Genomic DNA, 9736 nt, shown 5'->3' on the forward strand with positions numbered 1-9736 from the left:
AATATATGTGAAAATATGCATCAGAAGAACACATAGAAATAGAAAGCCTTGGCTAGGTTCTTAGAAACTTGTTGTCCTCATTCTATTCTTTTTCTTTTATTTCATAATAACTAATTGAAATTGTTGCTGCAATTGTCTACTGAATAAGTAGCATCTGAAAAACGAATTAGTATTGCCTATTAATTTTTATTATCTTAACAGCAAGATAGGATGACTATCATCAATATATGAATCATGTTTTGTGATTAGATATAAAATTAGCATGCATGACACTGTTCATACAATAATTTTACATGCACTATATTATGTTACAAAATATTACAAAACATAACTATCAAGGGAAACAAACTTTAGCATCTAGTAACTACTTGATCACCAGAGTTGACTCACCTGGAATTCTTCATTCCTACCATAATAGAGAAACTGGTGGTACAGAACATGCCTTCTACTGTAAACTACTATAAAATCAGAAAATTTCTAGGCAACAAATATTCCAATGAAGGAATACAATTGCCAAGAGGAAAAGACCCACATGATTTTAGACTCGTGTTTGGACCAGATTCCTGCCTGGGAGCACTCTTCACTGCACAGCAGAGGGAGTTGAGTCCAAACACGACACAACAGTCTCACTACCCTGAGGATGCAAAGGTCAAGTGTGGAGAAAAGTATTCTCAGGGTCTGAAGGAAACAGAGCTATCCAAAAGAAGGACATCAGATACATGCATGAGGATCCTCTGTGGTTCCTGAGTTAAGAGCTGGAATGCAATGTACAAGTCAAGAAAGACTCCGTGAGGACTACCTGAGAATAGCTGCCTTAGGTTTGAAAGCCAGGAAGGTGTACCAGAGATCACTCAGTATAGGAATAGGTCAGCATTCAGTTTCAGCCAGAATTGGGAGATTCTTCTGAACTTGAAAGACCAAAGTTTAAGAATAAAATAAAGTTCATTCCTTATTACTGAGAACAAAATCAAAATAGATATGTCCTAGCAAAGAATGAAATTAAGCCTAACAGCATCAAGAGGATTCTCCAGTAATTCAACTCTCTGCACCAACAAAGCACAACAATAAAACAGCAATAAGTGTACAAATCTGAGCAACACCAGTGAACTGACATTTGCAAAATTGTATACCCATCAAGACAAGATAGTTTTGGTAGTTCCATATTAGTTTTTTAAAATAATTTTGTATGTGAAAACTTAAAAAAAAAACCCACCTCAAGATCTAGGTAGTATCATTGGTAACTTATATCCAATCATATCAAATATTTAAGGAATTAGACGTTTAAGGAAGATATGATATCAGTATATCAGTGATACATATGTGATTCAGCTAATCTGTTCTGTTCACCATTTCCTCCCATTCAATTCTATATATACTCTCTCCTGATGTCTTTTTGTTGTAGAAGAATATGAAAAACCTTAATACAATTATGAAGACACACACTCTGTGGCAGAAATTGGCTAGTTATTTGTGAACATTCATTTTATCTTGACACTGTTAGATCTTATTGCCCAGACTTCCTTATAGAATCAGATATGGTTGTTTTCACCAACAACAGAATTGGCACGTGTCACCTCTAGCCAAGGTAGTTGACAGCATGTGTACCTTCACCACAGTCTGAATGGTACTTACCTACTAGCCAGACTAACAGAATTCAGTACTTGAAATGTAGAGGAGCCATAGGTACAAGGAACCTGACGTCCTGACACTTGCATAGTGTCAATACCTTTATTCCAGTGACCTATTTGCATATTCGCCTGCAATATGAATGAGGAAATAACCTTAAGTATGGTAAGCCACTAAGATTTCAGGTTTGTTTTTAGAGCACCTAATCCACCCACACTAAAAACACTTCTACACTTTACCTCTTCATGCCAAACACTGTAGCTAAATGTATACATAAGAAATACAGACTTTTGTAATTTTTAAATCACTAAGTTTTCTCTTTCAGTGCAATCTTTGCCTTCTTAGATAAGGCTTTAATGTGAGCCTCTCTTAATTCTACTGGTTACATTTTACTTAGAATGAACTATCTTCCCTATTACTGGAAAATTCACAGAAATTCTCCTTTTATTATTAAGAGGCCATCCTATAGCTATTAAGGAGTCACTAATATCTTCCCTTTCATATAGATTTATATGTTTCTCTGCACACAACGAGCCTCCATTGAATCCTGTGCCATTATAGCATCTCATAACTATTGCCCTCAGAAGAGGAAGGTTATTTCTAAGGATGACATGGCTCATTGAAAGTACATAATCCTAAGTTAATAGTAGAGGTATATTTACCAGTAGATTTTCATTCATTAAAAGATAAATGAAAAAGGTGGGGGTAGTATAGTGTAGTAGGAAAAGACACTGCTCACAGATTCTGGGAGTTGGCTCACAAGTCTAGTTTTGATATTAAAAATATTTCCTTAGGCAAGACTCCTGAACAGCAGCTGGTAGATAACATTTATTGAGATCCAGTGCTGTGTAACAAATTACTCCAAAACTTAGAACTTAAAACAACAAACACTAATCATCTCACAGTTTCTGTAGAATTGGAACCCAGGCCTCACGTTGCAGGCTTGGTAGAGAAGAGCAGCAGCTGCTGTGGAAGAAAGCCCTTCTTAGATCCTTCTTCCCTATCTCTTCTACCAATCAAAGACATTACCTACTGAGGAGGAAAACAACAACAACAACAAATACCACCTCCCTTAACCCATTAGGGAAAACCCATTACAACTAAGGAAATGGAAGAAAACAAAAATCTACTCCTGGAGCTGAGACAAATCCATCCTGGGTACAGACCTATTCTTGGGCATGAAATAGTATTACAGAGAAGATCCCACATCTAACACTGAGGTTTAATCAGAATAACAGAAGGGCTCCTGGGTGGCTCAGTTAGTTAAGTGTTTGACTTCGGTTCAGGTGATGATCTCATGGTTTGTGAGTTCAAGTCCTGCATTGGTCTCTCTGCTGTCAGTGTGGAGCCCACTTTGGATCCTCTGTCTCCCTCTATGCCTCTCTCTCTCTCTCAAAAAAAAAAAAAAATAAGTAAACATTAAAAAAATAAAAAAGAACAACAGAGAATGCCCTGTGCCCAGCACCTCCAGGTGTCATATGGTCTACTGCAGAGAGAGTGGCAAGGATGTGGAGAGAGATCCTCTCTGAGATGCAACATAAGGAAAATCCCTAATATGAAGGGTGCATAGATCTTGAGAAAAAATACTGGCAAACCAATCTAAACCAACACTAAAAAGAAGGTAATACTGGAACTAATTGAAGCCTATGGTACACTAAGGATAACAATAGAAACAACACATCCCAACTTAGCTCAACTCCTAACTAGCTTCACTCAGAACCCCATTTTTAAGGGTCTTACAGAGTAAAAGGCAAGCCCACTTCTAGATAATACCATTTATCTCAGCTTCCACTATACTATATCAAATGTCCAGATTTCAACAATAACAATACACTTTAAAGAGACAAAGCAATCAACAGGACGATACCCATTGATGATTCAGATATTGCAACATCACTGAATTTTTTAAAATTATGATTATTATCTTGAAGGCTCTAGAGAATAGAACGTATGATGAGAATACTAATTTTAGCAGAGATGAAAACTACAAGAAAGAATGAAATAGAATGACTGAAGATAAAATAAGATTTGATAATAAGTAATTAAAAAAATGCCTTGACAAGGTCATCATTGACTTAACATTGACAAGAAAAACGTCAGTGAACTTGAAGTTATATTGAAGATATATCAACATAGATCAAGAAAAGTTATTCAAACTTAAAGACAGATGAACAAAAGGGAATTTGGGATGGGGTCTATCAAGAGCAAACATCCTCAGAGGTAAGCAGTGGAAGCTGCTTAGAGGGACAGCATTACTCTGACCTATTCTGTCGGTCCAAACAGGCACAATTTCTGCCCAGATTCAAAAGGGCAGAGAAAGGCACTATAGCTCTTGATGAAGAATAGCCAGTGTTACATTCCATAAGAGCATGTAGAGTGGGAGGTATCATTGCACCCCACATGTTGTAAAAACATAATCTCTCACATTAATACTATTGACCTACTAGCATGTGAAATTGCTGGATGTCCTAAGGGGCTACCTAGCCCCTGAATCGGCTAACAATAATTAAAATAACATGATAGAAAGTAGAATATGCCAAATAGCATAAACAAAAACAGAGTGCTGTGAAACTTCAAGGGAAATAATCAACATTCCCGTGGGAAGAAATTTAAAAATAATACATGCCACAGTTGGAATGTGAGACGACCCTTGAAAGGACAGAATATGATTTTTACAGAACACAGGAAGGAATATTATAGCTAGTGAATATTCCAGTTTGTAGAAACAAGGAAGAAGAAAAATAAAAAGATAGGAAAAGCTTCTGGAATTTTTGTAGGAAACAGGGAAGAATCGTGTTAATAAAAGAGCACTGAAAGTTTACAAAGCAGACAAGAGCATGGATGTTATAAGGCAGAAGGAAGGAAACATCAATTGAGGGCTAACAATACTTCACGAAGCATTCTGTGTATCTTAGGTAACTTAGCTCCTATCATCTTCATAGCCATCCTACAGATTTTAGTACAAATAAAGGAAGCAGGGCTCTCAGAGTTTCAAAAACTTGTCCAAAGTAGAATACAGAGTCAATTCATGTGCAGTTCCAGAGCCCATATTTTATAGATTTCACCACAAGCCTCCCCTGGAAGGAATCTGATTTGGCATTTTTGTGTAAATTCATAGAAGGGTGTGGACAAGAAGGAGAAGTAATTTTAATTATGCTTTAGAAATATGTGAGTAGCTTGAAAAGAGAACCCAAGGAAGGCCCAGAGACCAACCAGGAGGCCACTACAACATTCCAAGAGATGTGAGACCGTAAATTATGACCTGGCAGAAAAGATAGAAAATTGAAACCAGTTTTAAAAGGACATGCAGATGTAACATAAGATTTAACAGCCAATTGTACCAGGGTATATGAGATATAAATAGAGCAGTGGGTCAACAGAGCAGAATAAGGGGATGATCAGTACAGATTTAGTCAGAGAAGACACTGGAAGATATATTTGGTCCTAGGGATATTGATGAATTAAAAAAAAAAAAGATAATTTGTAAAAATAACAACCAACAACAGTCAACATTACCAAAAGAGATATATAATGGCAACACAGAAAAGACACTAGCAATAGCCTTGAATATTAAGAGAAGGATAAAAATTGCCTAAAAGCTCTGTAAGCTTAGCTACCAAAAATATATGAGAAGCAGGTGGAGTTTATGATTGACCTGGCATGCAGTTTTATTACCTCCAAAGAGTTCTGAGTATTTATAAATGAGCCAGCTATAAAACCTTCAGCAATATCTTACTGTTTCTCATCCAGCAGAGGCCCTTCATAACTGAAATAATAAAAAGTGAACCTGTGTCACAATTCCAAAGGTTTACTAGTCTATTTCTCTCAAAGAATAATCCAATACTTTTATGGTAGGCAGATGGTCATTTTTCAGTGAAACACCCACCTCCACTTACTGAGAAACAAAATGAATGGGGTAACATTTCTTCTAGATTTTTCAGCATGGTCGCCTCTCTTGTGAACTATTGATTCATAAAGTAATACTGTGTTTCTAAAGTAATTTTAATTAAAGTCAATATTATATATTACCTTAATTTTATTCTTACAGTTCCCCTGAAAGGAGGTAAATTATGATATTGTATCCTATTATCTCCATTACATAATTGCGGAAAGGGCTACTTGGAAGAAATAATTATCTTCCAAAAGTATTGGTAAGACTGGCATAAATATTAAAACCCAAGACTCCCAATGACCAAAACTGATACTTACTCTTAACTGAAATACGTCTTTGTCACTAATAAAAATACAAGATCATATTTACCTAAATAATATTTTATCCCATGCCTATGCTCAACATATTTATGAGTCTGAAACTTCTTTGTCCTTATGAAACATATGACAAAATGTTTATATATATATTCACATACATATGTGTGAATTTATTCACATATATATTCCTTATATATTTATACTTATATACTGAATTTATATCTAGTATTTATATACAATAAATTAAAACTGTGTATTTATAACAAATACTAATTATTTCCAAGTATAATCTTAAAGAAACCAAATGAAAGTTGGAATTCATTTATGTTTTTATTTATTTTTTCTTTGAAAGAGAGAGTGTATGCACACAAACAGGGGGAAGGGGCAGAGGGAGAGAGAGAGAATCCCAAGCAGGCTCTAGGCTCAACTCAGGGTTTGATTCCAAGACCCTGGGATCATGACCTGAGCTGAAATCAAGAGTCAGATGCTTCAACTGACTTCAGCCACCCACATGCCCCAAAAGTTGCAAATTCAAAGTCAATACAAAATGGGGCACCTGGATGGCTCAGTTGGTTAAATATCTGACTTTGGTTCTGGTCATGATCTCACAATTGGTAAGTTTGAGCCCCAAGTCAGGCTTGGTGATGACAGCTCAGAACCTGGAGCCTGATTCCGATTGTGTGTTTCCCTCTCTTTCCCCCTCCCCAACTGTGCACTCTCTCGCGCTCTCTCTCTTTCAAAAATCAATAAACATTAAAAAAATTTTTTTAAAGTTCAAAGTCAAATCAAAACTAAGATTATATCAATATTGGACTTCTTGATTCATGCTACTATAATCTATGGTCCAGTTTTTGCAAGGGAGGGGACATGCTGTTATACCCATAATCCTCATAAGAGAGCTTGAATTCTGACTGACATCACAGGCTTCCTGATTTGATTCACTGACATAAATACAGGGTTCTTTTAGTGATAGACCTACTAAATTGCATCAATTTAATCTAATCATAATGAAACACCAGAAAAATGCAAATATAGGGACGTTTTACAAATGGCCTGTGGTTTTCAGAAAAGTTAAGACATGAAAGCCAAAGAAAGAGTCAGGACCTGTTATGAAGTAAAGACATGAGAAAGAATCACAATTAAATGTAATCCTGCTTTGAATTATATCTTGACTCATTGAGGTTTTGTCCTTATAAAAAAGTTAATGGAACAGTTACAAAATTTTATAACTTAGTTATTAATATTGTAGCAATATTTCTTCTCTAATATTAAAAATTGAACTGAAGATATTTAAAAGAATTTCTTGCTTTTGAGAAGTACATGTGAAATTATTTAAAGATAAGGCATTGGTTCTGCAACCTACTTTCAGATGTTACAGATAAAAGCACACACATGTATACACATAGAAGAGAGAAAGAATAATAAAGGAGATAAGATGAAATGTTAATTTGGGGATCTCAGAAATGTATATTTTTTGTATTAACTTTTTAGTAAATCTGAAAATTTTCTTTTTTAAAAAATTTTTAATGATTTATTTACTTCTGAGAGAGAGAAAGAGGCAATGTGAGTAGGGGAGGGAGACACAGAATCGAAGCAGGCTCCAGGCTCTGAGCTAGCTGTCAGCACAGAGCCCGAAGTGAGGCTCAAACCCACAAACTGTGAAATCATGACCTGAGCTGAAGCCAAATGCTTAGCCGACTGAGCCACCCAGGCGCCCCAATATCTGAAAATTTTCAAACTAACTTTTTGAAAAGATTATAAAGTCTTGCTCATTTTTCTTTTGCTTAAGTTTGAATTTTCTGAAGCCAAGTAAAGTGAAATAATACACATTTTTAAAAGAGAGAGAACTATGTAAATGTTACCTAAAATAATAAATTACAAAAAGGTACCCTCCAAAAAAATGAATGTTCAGTGGTTCACATTTAGTTTTTAAATACCACTTTATACGTTTTTGTTAATATTAATGAATATATAGGAATGGATGGTAAATTGCAATGAGATTATTTCCAATTAGATAAATACCGTAAATTGCCAAGCACCTGCTGCCCACTCCATAGCCTTTGAATGAGCACAAAGGTATCTCAGTAATACTTTACTGATCATATTTCCTTGCCCTCAGGAACAAAGCCATACTGAAATATTTAGTATCTTTTTTTATGAAGTTTTTTTTTTTTGTAGATGGGGTAAATAATTCCTTCTTTGAACTTATTCAAAATAATTACCTTATAAGTGAATAATAACTATGTTGGTGGTATATATAATAACAAAATGTGTGAGGGGACGGGGTTCTTCAGAAGCTCTGTCTCAGTGCCGCTAAAACTCTAGGATAGTTTTTTTTTTAATGTTTATTTATTTGTTTGTTTATTTTGAGAGAGAGAGAGCACGCACGCATGAGATGAGAGGAGGGAAGGGCAGAAAGAAAGAGAGGGAGAAAGAGAATTCTAATCAGGCTCCAAACTGTCAGCACAGAGCCCGATGCGGGACATGATCCCAAGAACCGTAAGATTGGGACATGTGCCGAAATCAAGAATCAGACACTTAACCGACTGAGCCACCCAAGTGCCTGTAAATTAGTCTTTTATCCCTAGAAAAATCTCTTCTCCTCAACTTCCCCTCTGAATCACCCTTTCTTTGTACTCCATAATTGTTCATACCTCTAGTATAGACTACCACATCTCAGTATAAGTAATCAGTCTCTTTTCTGGATTGTAATGTCTTAGAAGACAGGTATTGGTTCATATTTTGCTTTGAATTCCAGCAGTTAGTCTGTCACATAGTAGACACTCCTTAGTGATCCGGTGAGCCACACTGAAAAACAGAGGGGACTGTGGTGTTAGGCAAGCCTGTGTGAACTTAAGCAAATTACTTAACCTCTTTTGATATTCAGATATTTCCTTACATGTCAAATGGAAAGAACAATTTTTACCTCACAGAGTAAATATTAAAGGTATTAAGTTCACTTAATGAATTTAAAAACTAGCTTGATCGCAGTGTGCAATGAATGTTAAAAGAAAACTTTCTAAAGGCGCCTGGGTGGCTTAGTCAGTTAGGCGTCTGACTTCTGCTCTGATCATGATTTCACAGTTGATGGGTTCGAGCCCCATGTTGGGCTCTGTACTAACAGCTCAGAGCCTGGAGCCTCCTTTGGATTGTCTGTCTCCCTCTCCCAGTGGCGCTCTCTCTCTCTCGTTCTCTCTCTCTTTCTTAAAAATACATAACCATTTTTAAAAAGTTTAAAAAAACTTTCTGGAAAAAAAGCTGAATTCCATGAATCTTAAGAAGTTAATAGAGGGATGCCTGGGTGGCTCAGTCGGTTGGGCGTCCGACTTCGGCTCAGGTCATGATCTCACGGTTCATGGGTTCAAGCCCTGCATTGGACTCTGTGCTGACAGCTCAGAGCCTCGAGCCTGTTTCAGATTCTGTGTCTCCCTCTCTCTCTGACCCTCCCTGCTCACGCTCACACACTCTCTCTCTCTCTCAGAAATAAAAAAAAAAAAAAGAAAGAAATAAAACATTAAAATTTTTTTAAAAAAGAATAGAGCACAAAGATAGAGTAAATAAAATGGACAAATACTGTGAAAAACAGACTATAAACCTCTCCTTTCTTTCCATACTTTTTAATATTAAATGATTATACTGAAATAATTCGAATTTCCTTTACACAGGGTATCTATTAGTGTTGTGCAGGAAGTAGCGGGGTATCAAGAAAACAACAACAGCGACAACAAAAAAGGGGAAGCTACTGTTTCAGAGCTCTTACTTCAGAGCCCAGTTCCTAGCACACTTTCCTAGTGCTTTGCCAGGTACCAGGAAAGCTTTCATTGAGTGGATCATTGAGTAAATAATTATCCGTTAGTGAATAAATGAGTGAAAAGCTATTCTCTCTTTCTTTCCACCGTAA

This window comes from Hyaena hyaena, unplaced genomic scaffold, assembly GCF_003009895.1.
Source record: "Hyaena hyaena isolate Hyena2069 unplaced genomic scaffold, ASM300989v1 scaffold_692, whole genome shotgun sequence".
In the NCBI taxonomy this organism is placed as follows: domain Eukaryota; kingdom Metazoa; phylum Chordata; class Mammalia; order Carnivora; family Hyaenidae; genus Hyaena; species Hyaena hyaena.